At 49.2% G+C, this 12,612-nt stretch overlaps 4 long non-coding RNA genes across 5 annotated transcripts in view; all 4 read right to left on the bottom strand.

Annotated features, from left to right (window-relative positions):
• Nucleotides 1-66, bottom strand: part of LOC125336382 — a 631-nt gene extending 565 nt beyond the window's left edge. Inside the window, exon 1 of the long non-coding RNA XR_007207741.1 lies at nucleotides 25-66. This is a non-coding gene — a long non-coding RNA (uncharacterized LOC125336382). The remainder of the gene's footprint in view (nucleotides 1-24) is intronic.
• A 73-nt stretch (nucleotides 67-139) lies between these two features.
• LOC125336381 lies at nucleotides 140-581 on the bottom strand. Its single transcript, XR_007207740.1, has 4 exons — nucleotides 548-581; nucleotides 421-469; nucleotides 289-332; nucleotides 140-187 (listed from the first exon to the last, which is right to left on the bottom strand). It is a non-coding gene; the product is annotated as an uncharacterized LOC125336381 (long non-coding RNA).
• Nucleotides 582-1,567: 986 nt separating this feature from the next.
• LOC125336446 lies at nucleotides 1,568-2,938 on the bottom strand. The gene is made up of 6 exons (XR_007207755.1): nucleotides 2,845-2,938; nucleotides 2,640-2,719; nucleotides 2,278-2,562; nucleotides 1,849-1,911; nucleotides 1,730-1,771; nucleotides 1,568-1,635 (listed from the first exon to the last, which is right to left on the bottom strand). It is a non-coding gene; the product is annotated as an uncharacterized LOC125336446 (long non-coding RNA).
• A 151-nt stretch (nucleotides 2,939-3,089) lies between these two features.
• On the bottom strand, nucleotides 3,090-11,786 carry LOC125336366. Of its 2 annotated transcripts, none has more exons than XR_007207735.1 (4): nucleotides 11,684-11,786; nucleotides 3,493-3,656; nucleotides 3,227-3,348; nucleotides 3,090-3,104 (listed from the first exon to the last, which is right to left on the bottom strand). It is a non-coding gene; the product is annotated as an uncharacterized LOC125336366 (long non-coding RNA). The 2 variants fall into 2 exon arrangements; XR_007207736.1 differs by lacking the exon at nucleotides 11,684-11,786 and adding an exon at nucleotides 10,033-10,074.
• Nucleotides 11,787-12,612: the final 826 nt, after the last annotated feature.

Raw genomic sequence — 12,612 nt, 5'->3', positions numbered from 1 at the left:
CTCTACACTGCTGCCCCAGAGCACCTCAAATCATCCGACTCTGGAGGTGGCCTGGAGAAGACCTGCAAAGTGAAAAGGTACAAGCTTGGCACGCCGCCGCATACCGCCCGCCTATTAGTCGCCCCACCTTAATGCCAACTTGCCTGCTCGCCTCTGTTCCTTGGCACGCCTAGGGCGGCGGCAGCACCTGCAAAGAAACAAAGCAAAAAAACATGCAGAGAGACTGAAATCACAACCTCCCCACTCCGACTGAAGTATGCCACACCGATACCTTAAGCTTGCACCCACCTGGCCTCTGGCATTCTGGGCCGGGACATCTTGTGAGTGGACCGCTGAAAAGGAACAAACAACAATGGATGCTTAGAGCTGAACCAGACATTGATATTGGAGCAATACCAACTCCTTCTGTCCACCAGTCACCTTTTACGTCACTCCATCAACCTTAAACATCAATATCCGGCTTTACTACCTAAAAATAAAGACAAAGAACAATGCTGTGACGTAGCCACCATTTACCCTTGCCCTACAAACACAAACGGTGACTGACCTTCCTGCGGGAACCCCCTCACCCGGTGTGGGGCGCTCTGCCACGGATTTAATCCGTCTGCATCTGAAAGATAGTGATGACAAAAGTCAAAGGGTTGCATGAGAACTTAACAGCTCCAGCCATCCTGTGTCAATCTAGGAATGCCACCTAGAGGCCAAACTACACTCTACACTACAAATTTCAAGTCCCCAAGCCTTGTCCTATTACACCTATATGCCAGACGGTGCAGCAGGGCAGAGCAGCTCCAGAGAAAACCCACACAGGCACCCGTGATACAGCAGATGACAAATGCGGGGAAGCAACGAGGAGAGAAAACTCTCGGTGAGAAGAATGACCGCAGGCACATCGAAGGGCTAAAGCAGAAGACACGAGACACCCAGTAGAGACAGAACACACAATAGACAAGCTGCACAACGTGCACTGGGACTGCTCTGCCTGGCACGCCTCAGCGCTGTGATCGAAAGGGAGACTTGCCCTTTAGGGGCCCTAAAGGGGCCCCTTCTTAGACATCCCCATCTCTGAAGCTGACTCAATATTCCCTCCCGGCGAGCCCCGACCCCACACCCCGCTTGCATCCCCTCAACTTATCTCTCGGACATCCAGGGATGCGAATCCTCCTCGGGTGCAAAAGAAGGCCGCTCACCGTCTGGGAAGCTCCTGCCGTCATCGGGCTGTTGTCTCTTAGTCGGCTACGATAAAAAAAAACCAAACGTCAAGGCCTGAACTTAGCGGGACGTGGGCCACTACAATTCTTGTACTCACCATCTCCTAAGATGGCCGGGGTCCTCGGGCCGCACGCTTCGGCCGCGCTCCGAGGCTGACGCCACCGTGGCAGGCTATACCTGAGCTACGAGGAGACAGGCCATGTGGCATTGCTGAAACCCGAGTAGACCCTCGCTCCTCCCTCCCTCCCCGACTCGCCGCAACTCCTCGGCCGTTGCCGAAGGCTACCCGGACGGCACCGTCACGTGGAAAAGGTCAAGGCTTCATCGCAGAGTTTTGCGATACTTGCGGAGGGGTCACGAGGGCGGCGAGCCGGGTCCATCGGCCGTTCTGCGAGGGGGTTCGGCGTAATGCAAGTGGACCGCCTAAAACGCACAAATGACAATGGATGCTAAGGGCTGCACCAGAACTTGGCACCCAAGCAAGAACAACTTTTTCTTTTCAGCGGCCACTGCTTACCTCGCTCACTTGACATGGACTGCTGAGATCCGGCTTTACCTCCTAAAAATGAGGACAGAACAACAGTGGAACAGAGCCACCGCGTTACACTTGCCCTGCAAACACAAACGGCAACTCACCTTCCTGTGCGAACCCCCTCACCTAGTATGGAGCGCTCCACCACAGATAGAATCGATCTGCGTCTGAAAGACAGTGATGACAAAAGTCAAAGCGCTGCATGAGAACTTAAAGGCTACAGGCACCTCGTGTCAATCTAGGAATACCATCTAGACGGCAACTACAGCCTACACAACAAATTTCAAGTCCCCGGGCTTTGCCCTATCGCACCTATAATGCCAGACTATGCAGAAGGGCAGAGCAGCTCCGGGCCAAACCCACGCTGGCCCCTGTGACACGGGACGTGACCAACAAAGGGGTGCAACACGGAGAGAAAACTCCCAGTGAGAAGAAAGGCCGCCAGTCACCTCTAAGGGCTAAGGAAAAAGACACACGATGCGAGAAGCCCAAAAGACGCAGAACACACGATAGACGAGTGACACGACACGCACCGGGACTGTTCTGTCCTACGTGCCTCAGCATTGTGATCAAAAGTGAGACTTTCCCATCGTGTGGCCTAAAGGGGCCATTTCTTGGACATCCCCATCTCCAGAGCTAATTCAAAAATCCTTCCGACGAGTCCTGACCCGGCACATCGCTCTCATCCCCTCTGTGAGGCGTAGCCCTCCACTTATCTCTCGGAGGTCCGGGAATGCGAATCCAGGTCAGGTGTGAAAGAAGGCCACCTCACCATCTGGGAAGTTCCTGCCGTCACCGGGCTGTTGTCTCTTAGTTGGCTACAAGAAAGAAAACCAAACGTCAAGCCGTGAACTTAGTGGCACACCGGCCAAAACCCAACAATTCTTGTACTCACCATCTCCTAAAATGGCCAGGGCCCTCGGGCCACATGCTCCGGCCGCACTCCCAGTCTGACGCCGCCGTCACAGGGCATACCTGAGATAAGAGGAGACAAGGCCACGTGGCATGGCTGAAACTTGAGGGGACCCTCACCCCTCCTCCCCCCCTCCCCCAACTTGCCACAAATCCTCAGCCATTGCCAAATTCAACGTGGAGGGCACCTTCAAATGGAAAAGGTCAAGGCTCCGTCACAGAGTCCCGTGATACTTCCAACAGGCTCACGATGGCAGCGAGCCGGGTCCATCAGCCGGTGGCAAGGCGATTCAGCATAAAAAAGTGGACCACCTTAAACATACAAACAACAACGGATGCTTAGAGCTGCACCAGAACGTGGCAACCATGCAATAACAACTGGTTCTGTCCACCGGTCACTGCTCACCTCACTCATTTGACATTGATTGGTGATATCTGGCTTTACTTCCTAAAAATTAAGACAAAGAACAATCTGGTGACATAGCCACTGTTTACACCTCCCCTGAAAAGCTGAATGACAATGGACCTTCCCGGGGGAGACAGGGCAAAACAAAACGGAAAGGCATGTACCGACATAGGGTCCGAAAGCATGGCATTGCCGGATTAGTTTCCATCTGAAACCGCTTGACCGTGACCTCTTTCCGCAAGGGCCTCTGTCATATTGGACCAGCGGTTGGAATGCTTCAGACCACCTGTAAAACACAAAAAAACAAAGGATGTTTATAGTTTTATTACTAACACATTAAAACTCCGGTAACATCCAGCTCTGTGCTGGAATCAATACTCATCTCAGTCACCAATACTCATCTGGCTCATGGTGCCCCCGGTACCAGTACCTGGCCGTACCAAGCGCTTCGCATCTTCTAATGAAACAAAGAGCCAAACAACGGGGTAAGCATTGAAGAAAGTCAGGCTGGAGCTTGGGCTTCAGGTGCCAACCCACCTCATTGCTGTGCTCCTCTGGCCTCCTCCATTTGTGTCTGGTTTACATCCTATCCCTCTGCAAAAAAAATTATTTGTCAAAGTCACTCAGGCACACAGGGAAAGCTTCGCCTTCCCCAAGTTCTCATTTCTCAAAGCAAACCATCTAGGAGCCGAAAACAGCATGCATTAAAACAAATGACTAGAAAACTGCGAGACACTGCAGTACTTCTCCCATGCCTCCACCGAACCTTGCATGAACTGGCTGCGGTTGCTCCATCCGAGGTGTGGCTCAGGTGGCTAAACAAAGCAAAAAGTTCCCCGTAAAGTCTTCTTTCTACTCCACCTACCCCCCCAGTCTACTCCACAGGGCAGAGCAGTTTCAGGCTAAACACAAACTACACATTATACTACAAACAGTGTGACACTAGGATGATAAAAAAAGCTCTCAGGAAGAAGAATAATGGCAAGGACCGAGACAACGCCAAAGAGATGACTGATGGTATGGCGATGGTGGAGGCTCTACGGAGCAGAAGAAAAAAACTGTAACAATGACCTGTGAGAAGGACTGTTGGTCACGATGATCAAGATGGCTGCGAGACAATGCTACATTCAGAATGTTCCCCATATCCTTACAGTCTTAGAAGCCCCAGGACATGACAGCTCACGGCTGCAAAGGATGGATGGCAATAGAGCCAGGAACAAGGCCTCAAAAGGCATCCGACTCGACGCTTCTGAGATGCGATTCCAAGATGGGATTCCAAGATGTGGCTGAGCCCGCCGGTAAAAGAACAAATTATATTGGCATCATGCCGATAAAGTACAAATATTCAAGAACCTAGAGATGGCAGCCAATGCTTGTAATAAGGCCCTCAAAGGGAAAAGGCAAAGATATCTGATCCAAGGGATCCCAAAAGCATGCTAGACAGCACAAGACTGAGGGGAACTGCTCTGCGTGTCCTACGGTTGCAATCAAAAGTAGAGCTGCTCTCTTTAGCTGTCCAAAGAAGCCCCTTAAAGGGCATCCCCTTTCCCCTCTGCTAATTTTTAAATCTCTCCCAGGAATTTCTAACCCGCTGCTCTGCTGGCATCCCATCCCCAGGTTGTGGCACCCAACTTATCTTTCAAATGATCCGCGATGTGCATCCGCATTGGACGCGAAATAAATCTGCCTCAGCCATCTTGGAAGGCCCCGCAATTGCCGGGTAGCCTCTTGGATAAAAAAAGAGCCAAAATCAATAGACGAGTTTAGGAGCACATGGGCCAAATCCCAACAAGTCAGCTGCTCGCTCGCTCCTAAGTGCGCCTAGGTCCTCAAGTCTCTGGCTTTAGCCCATGTCAAGGCTGTGGCTGTTATTATGATGGGCACCTGCATTAGCGAGAGACAAAGTTACGAGGCATTTCTGTGAGTGCAGTGGATGCGTTTGTGGGCTGTAAGACGCACGTAAATGCATCTGCTGCACGTGTAGAAAAGCTTTAGGGGGCCCCAAATGGACACTGTTTCCTACTGTGCTGCCTTCAAAACCTCCCCACAATAACCCCTAGTCCAATACCCTGCACACCCCCTCCCTCTCCCAGTCACAATCCTTGACTATTAGAAGCCTCGATCTCAGTCATCATCTTTGACATGGGGCAAATCCCTTTTGGGACATAATGCATTTGCTGAAAAAAATTGAAGTATCGCACTCAACGCAATCTGGAATTGCGGGAAGTTACACAACTCCTAAAAAAAATACAAGAACAAAAACAGAAATCGCAAAAGCACCTTATCACCCCTGAATGCACAACCAAAAATTGTGAACTTATATACTCTCTGTGTTCAATGCTATCTTCTTCACAGTGCCTTTAAGGCCTCTGATGCTTTAGATACCAAAAGCACCTACTGAAAACAAGCTAAGCTGAAAGATCCCTTTCATTGAAATAAGAGGAAAGCTCTTGTCACAGTCACTCCCAGGGAGGGAATGAAGCCCTTTGCCAAAGGCTGGGGTTGATATAGCTCTGGCCGGGCCCGCCTCTCGATCCCACAATGCCCAGGAAAAGGGAGGAGGCAAATACCGCAAGGTATAAAAGCTCTTGGAGGAGCAGTGGTCATTTGGCTCCTCTGACTTAAATTCGAGATGAGTAAAAGGCTCAATAGAGAAGAAAACTCTTCAGGGAAATGATGACACTTTCTTTTTTGCTTCAACAACATCAAGCAAAAGGGCAGAAAACCGGTAAGAAATAAAACATTGTGTTTTGGCAGCACAGCTAGATAACTTGGATAATTTGTTCCTAACTTGGATAAATATTCCTTAGTGATTAATAAGTAGTATTCCACATGTGACTAAGGTAGAGAGGAATAGTAATTGTATGAATGATGTAACTCTCATTGAGATCTCTAATTAGGGCTTTATACATTAAAAATAAAAATAAGAAAAATTAATACACTCCCAGGTGGCATTAGGGTTACATCTGTGCCAGACTCACTCCCATATGACATTCAGTACCGGGGCTCGGGTAGGAGCACCCTGAAACACAGATTTAAATCCTTAAAATGCTCAAAAAGGCAGAGCTTCCTTCAATTGAGCTCCTTACAATGCGGGAATGGGCACCAGTTACCTCCACTTAAACTGATACAGTGGCAAATAAATGGCTTCTCCCCTTCAATTTAATCCCCTAAACTATTGGGAAAAGAGGGGTTTCCTCACTTTAAATCTCTCCAGTGATGGAAAAAGGGGGATTTTTCCTCAATTCAAACCTTTAAAAAGGAGGGACAACTGGGCTTCCCCCTCAATTTAAACCTTAGGACAATGAAAAGGGGGAAGCTACCCTTAATTCAAATGCATAAAAGAGCATTGTTGAGGTTTTCCCCTTCCATTTAAACTGGAAAATAATGGACAGTGAGGATTCCCTGTCAATTTATACTCCTGATGGCATGGAAAATGCAGGGTTTCCCTCAAATGAGACCATTAAAATGACAGGGGAAGCAGATACCCCCCCAATTTTAACACAGACAATTATGGAAAAAGGAAGCTGATTATCTCAATTTAAGCTCCTTTTCTCCTAATAACTCTCTCTTTTCTGGGGGCACTGGGGAGGGACTGGGGGCTCTGAAGAGGGGCTGATGAGATGAAAGGGACCTCACAGGCTCCCCTGCCTGCTCAGGTGCCGCCCCTTGGCACAAAGGTTTTTTCCCTGGGCATTTTCTTGAAGCGATGTTCTGTACCCAGGTGCATCCGGCCAACTTCCCAGCTCCTGCCGGATGCTGTGACCATTGTTCCCGGAGGGGCTCTCGAGATGCCTCCGTTGGCCCCTCTCAACCAGCAGCTCCCTGCATAGGTGTGCCCAGGGAACCCTCTGAAAGCAGCCTGTGGCAAGAGCCGCCCCCTCCTCATTCTCACTGGTCGCACCTGGGGCTGCTGGATCTTGGAGTGCAGGGATGAGGCAGAGAATGGTCCTGCCGGTTGTTCCCTCCCCTGCGCGGGCCATCGTCCACCCCCGAAACACTGGGGTGTTTCGGGGCTTTCCTTTCCGTGGAAAAGGACCGGCCTTCTCGTCCGGGTGCCCGTGGCCAAAACTGGGATCCTGCCTTCAAAATTCCGTATGTCCTAGACTTGTAACTACCAAGGAAATTCCCCACAGATCACAAGCAATTACCAGTAATTTCTCTTCCATAATCATTACTGACTTGCGTTTCCATTGAAGTGTTTGACGCACCCCTTGAGGGGTTGGGGGTTTGGCCGGGTTGTTTATGGCTGATCCTGGCAGGCACGCCCATCACCAGTCCACCCTGAATTTCAGTGAAATATTGATATTGTTTATAAATACTCCCTCTGCCTGCTACTCGATCTTTCCTTGTGCATCTGCAGGGAGCAGATTGACTCCATCCTTTGATCCCAACTGCAGCTCTCCGGCCCAAATGCCAGTCCTCGTGGACACAATCTAAGCAGAAAACTACTATGTGTTTGCTTTTGAAGTAAAAGTCTTATTGCATCTGGCTGTACAATTAAAATAAATACCTGTGTTGATGGTCACTGTAAGAAAGCTTTTCAGAGGATAAAATATCCATTTTGGTAGCACAGATCCCATTTTGACAATGTTGCATTCTTGTGGGTTTGGGAATCCTGCCTGTATAAGACATCTGAAAATTGGTATTTTGCAAATTGATATCTTGAAACAGAGTCATTTTGATATTTTGGAACTTGAGACTCTGCTATTATGAAATGGGAAAAAAAAAAGGTATTTTGGAACCTGGTAGTTTGCAATTTTGAAACAGGGTAACTTTGGTATTTTGGAACTTGGTAATCTGGTATTTTAAAACTGAGATTTTGAAACCTGGTTTTCTGGTATTTTGAAATTTGGGTTTCTCTTATTTTGAAACAATGTTATTCTAGTATTTTGGAACCTAGTTTTTGGTAGACTGTTTTTTTAGTATTTTTTAAGATGAGCTTTTAGTATTTTTGTAATCCCAGGGTTTGGTTTTTTGTAATCTGTGCTTGGCAGGGACCTGGGACATCCTAACTGAGTCTCTTGGCTTCATTTGCTGTCTTCCACTACAATTAACCTGGCATGGAAACTGTTAAATAGCAGACTATATGATGAGACACCTCCTGAAACAAATAAATTGCAGTTAAATGTCTCTTCCTACACTAACACCTGGCCCAGTTTAAATCCATATTTAGCCCTTAATCAGGGGGGATGGGGAAGCAGAGGTTAAATGATTTACTAAGAAGTTTTTTGTTAAAAGCAATGCATACAGCTTGCTCAACACTTATTGTGCCTACCAAAGCAAGATGAGAAGATAGTGGACTATTGATAAAGGGAAGGAATCTTGACCAAAGATCCTGTTTTTAACCTAACTCAAACCAGTCTTGAAGTTTAGACTTGGGCCAGGGACATAAAGAGCATGCACATGGAAGCAAGGTGAAAAGTTCAGGATGAGGAAGACCCTTTACTTCATCTGAGGAAGACTCTTATTTCATTCTGGAGACCCCTGCCCACAACCACCAGACAACACTGCACAAGTGCAGCGCAGACATAAGTGACTTTTGGGCTCATTGTAATACAAAGCGAGGCTAGGCAATGAATAGGTATAGGCATATTGGGAAACTTAATGAATATGGAACTTGTAACCCGATATATACCAAGCTGAATGCAGCTGTCGGCATGCATGACTTTGGAGGAACTATTCCCCCATGTGTTCCAGTGCTGGAATAAACATACCTACTTTACTATTTATTCCAGCAGTGGAATCTTTTCTGCATATCAGCCTGACTCTTCCTCTCCTCCCATTTCCCACCACTCCACTCAGGGCTTTCCACACTCACTCTTTTCCTCCCTCAGTGGCATCACAGCAGAACACAGCAAGGTTTTGGCTGGCACTTCAGCTCTCCAAGTTGATCTTACCAAGAACTCTTCTGCTTTTCACTGCACCAGCCACAACAACATTTGCTCACTAAAATAAATGCTTTCCACAATGAACTGAAGGTGCAAGGGAACAAGTGCTGCACAGCAATATTTTTCAGCCTGAGGACAAAGAAATACTTTCTAAGGTTTGGATCCTGTTCCAGTGCACCGGAACCAAATCAATCTGCTTCTACTCTGAAAACATCAGCAACACCAAACCGAGCTGCCAGCATGAAGCACCTCACTGTTCCTACCCTGCCTGTGCCTCACACCCTGCTTCGTCGTGCCCTGCTCTACCACGCTACAGACTGCCGGGAGCAAGATTCATCCTTGAGAATCGTCACACTGATATCCTTGAACATTCCAACCTCAATGCCAATATTGTAGGAACCTCCTGCATTCCATTCTCTAGTACAGCAACAAGAAAAAGTCCTCACCCACCCTGCATCTTCAAAAAATAGTGTACAAGGTTTAAATAAGCCTTGTGGTTTGAGGGGGACCATCTGCCCAAAAAGCCCAACTCTGCATCCAGATGAAATGAACACCACTGTTATAAACATACTATAATACTGGCTTCTCGCAAGTATAAAAGTAGGTATTATATAATGTTAGAAATGCTTTTTGCTGTGTGGATGTGGTTTTCTCTCTTTTTAGCAAGAATGTTAGCAAGTGTGACCAAGTAAGATAACCTCCAAGCGAACAGAGGATGAGGCCCGAGAAGCTGCTAATCAACACTTTGTCCAGGGAACAAAAGGGCCCAAAGGCTACTCCACCCGAAGAACGGGCGGCCAGGAGAGTCCGAGAGCTGCTATCACCGCTCTGCCTGGAGAGACGAAGAGGCCCAAAGCTGCAATCAGCCCTGACTGTCTAGAGAATTAAGAGATCCACCCTACCATCGACTCTTACCTAGTGAGCCCAACCCCAAGAATCAAAAGAAATAAAACCGCAAGGCAGAAGAGTACGCATGCTTTAAAAAGGCGGAACCAAGGAGTGGCCATGCAGAACAGCTCCGGGAAAAGTTTGAATATTAATCGAGAACAGACAGTAAAAATAGTATAAAAAGGACTCACCTCGAGCATCAGGTGTGCTCTTGGCAGAGCGCCAAGGCATCCAGCCATTACCCCTTTGCTTTATTTTATGTGTCTCTTATTGTCTTTATATTAAACCCTTTAAATTCTCACAGGAGAGTGAACCTCGTTTTTCACACCACAAATAGATCAGTGAACAACAGATGCACGGCACACTGTCAGCTTGGACCTCCAATTATCTCCACCCCTGCCGCTGGATTAACACAGCAATGGAAATATGACACCACGAAGGTCTCATGAGAGAGTACAATATACATGGAACACCGCTTCCAGCAGGCACCCACGTTGGTATTTAAAGGCGTGGCTCAGTTAAAGAGCAACACCAAAAAAAGTCTCCAGGCAAAAAGTCTGGGAAGTCGGGGTTGGGTTTTTTCCAATCTTCCTTTCAGTGACTTTTGCAAGCAAGCTCTGAAGCGGACAAGCCACAAGTGTCCCCCAGCGTCCCTTGCCGGGACTCGGGCCGGGCTGGCGCCGTTCCACGGTGCGAGGGGACCGGAAAAGCCACGCGACCCACGGCACCGGCGGCACTCGGCGACCGGGGGCGACCCCGCGCTCCCGGACCCGGGCGGAGCGCGGCTCCCGGCACGGAAGCGGCTCCTCCGGCAGGCGGGGGCGGCCCCGCGCCGGGAGAGCCCCGCCCGCCCCCGGCGCCTGCCGAGCAGCACCGGGCCGAGGGGGACCCGGCGGCGCCCGAGCCCCGCGCACGGAACGCACGCAGCGGGCGGGACGACAGGGAGCGGCTCGGCTCCGCGCCTCGTCTCCCGCCTGCCCGCCCTGACAGCGCTCGCCTGGGCTCCGCACGGCTCGGACCGCGGCGGCTCCGTCGGTCCCTGTCAGCAGCCCAGTCCCCAAACTGCCATTCCTCCTTAGAAGGGGCCAGAAAGGGCCTCCCCAGGGGCCAGGAGTGCTCCCGCGCAAGACATTGGGGGCCGGGGCACGGGCAAAAGCGCCCTCAAATGCAGCGGCACGCCCCCATCTAAACCCTTCAAATGCTGGAAGAGCTGGAGTTTCCTTCAATTTAACCCCTGGAACTGAGGCAACGGGCAGTGTTTACCACAATTTAAACCAATACAATGGCAAATAAATGGGTTCTCCCCTTCAGCTCAATCCCCTGAAATATCAGAAAGAGACGGGCTTTCCTCAAATTAAATCTTTCAAATAATGGGAAAACGGCGATTTTTACCTCAATTAAAACCCTTAAAAAGCAGGGACAACAGGGCTTCCCCCTCAACGTAAACCTCAGGATGATGAAAATGCGGGGGGGTTACCCGCAATTCAAACCCCTAAAGTGGCAAGACCCGTGCTCTCCCCTTCCATTTAAAGTGGAACGTGGGAACTCCCTATCAACTGATAACCCTAACACCATAGAAAAGGCAGGTTTTCCTTCAATCAATACCCTTAAAGTCACAAGTGAAGGGGCATCCCCCCAGTTTAAACACAGGCAATAACGAAAGAGGAATTTCTTCCGTCAATTTACACCCCTTTTGTCCTCGCAACCCCCTTTTTTTTTTTCCTGGAGGTACTGGCGGGGGAGGAGGGGGGGGCGGGCGTGTCGAGGGGTTGGCAAGATGAAATCAAAAGGAAAAAGGGGAAAGGAGAAAGATCCCCCTTGCAAATCCACACCGTGGCTCACCTGCTACTCCCCGGCACAAAGGTTCATCCCTCGGCACCTCATTTAAGCAACGCTCCACATCCAAGCGCTCCCCCAGACCCTGGGAGACGCTCTCACCGTCCTTCCGTGAGAGACACCCTCCGCCCCCCAGGAGCCCGGCATAAGCGCCTCTCTTCCAGCATCGCCGTGCAAAAGTGAGTTGAGGAAACCCCTCCTAAAACAGCCCCCGGCAGGAGCCGCCCTCTCCTCACCGTCACAGCTCACACCTGGGGCTGCTCTGACCCCTCATCATCCTCACAGCTCACACCCGGGGTTGTTGCCAGTCCCAGTGTGAGGGCAGGTGCAGAAAGGATTTGCTGCTCATTCCCTGGACAGCTCATCCTCTGCACCTGACACACTGGGGCACCGGGCTTTCCTTCCTATGGATAACAGATATTTGATGCAAGTTGCAGGTGAACTGTCAGGGTTGGGTTTTGAAATACTTCTTTAACTATAAAAAATTCTGTAATTATGCGTGTGATTTTTGACATTTGATATACAAGACTAAATCTCTTGCTGGTTTTCGAGTATTGCATTGAAAGTCCATGTACTTTCTCTTCTTTCCCTGTTCCAAGAGAGTTCTTTGGAAGCTTGTGTTATCTGTGAGAAGGTTGCAACATCAGAACTACTGATTCCAGTAGTTCTGGACTTGATGTATTGTTATCTCTGTTATTGCTTAGATGCAGTGTTTTAAACAAAACTAGGAGGCTTCAAGAGCAAATTGAAGGAAAGGGTTGTAGAGAAGGGGCAGAGAAAGAATGTAGAGAACCTGATTTAGGATTGAAATCCATCAGTCTGCTGCTTCAGGCTCCTTACAGGAGGTGGTGAAGGAGTTTGGTAAGGAACTTACATGTAAGCAGTAGTGTAGGTTTGCAGAGGTGTTTGGCAGCACCAAGGGAATTTGCTACAAA

The sequence above is a fragment of the Corvus hawaiiensis genome, chromosome 20 (genome assembly GCF_020740725.1).
Source record: "Corvus hawaiiensis isolate bCorHaw1 chromosome 20, bCorHaw1.pri.cur, whole genome shotgun sequence".
In the NCBI taxonomy this organism is placed as follows: Eukaryota; Metazoa; Chordata; class Aves; order Passeriformes; family Corvidae; genus Corvus; species Corvus hawaiiensis.
This window is presented reverse-complemented; position numbering and strand designations above follow the sequence as displayed.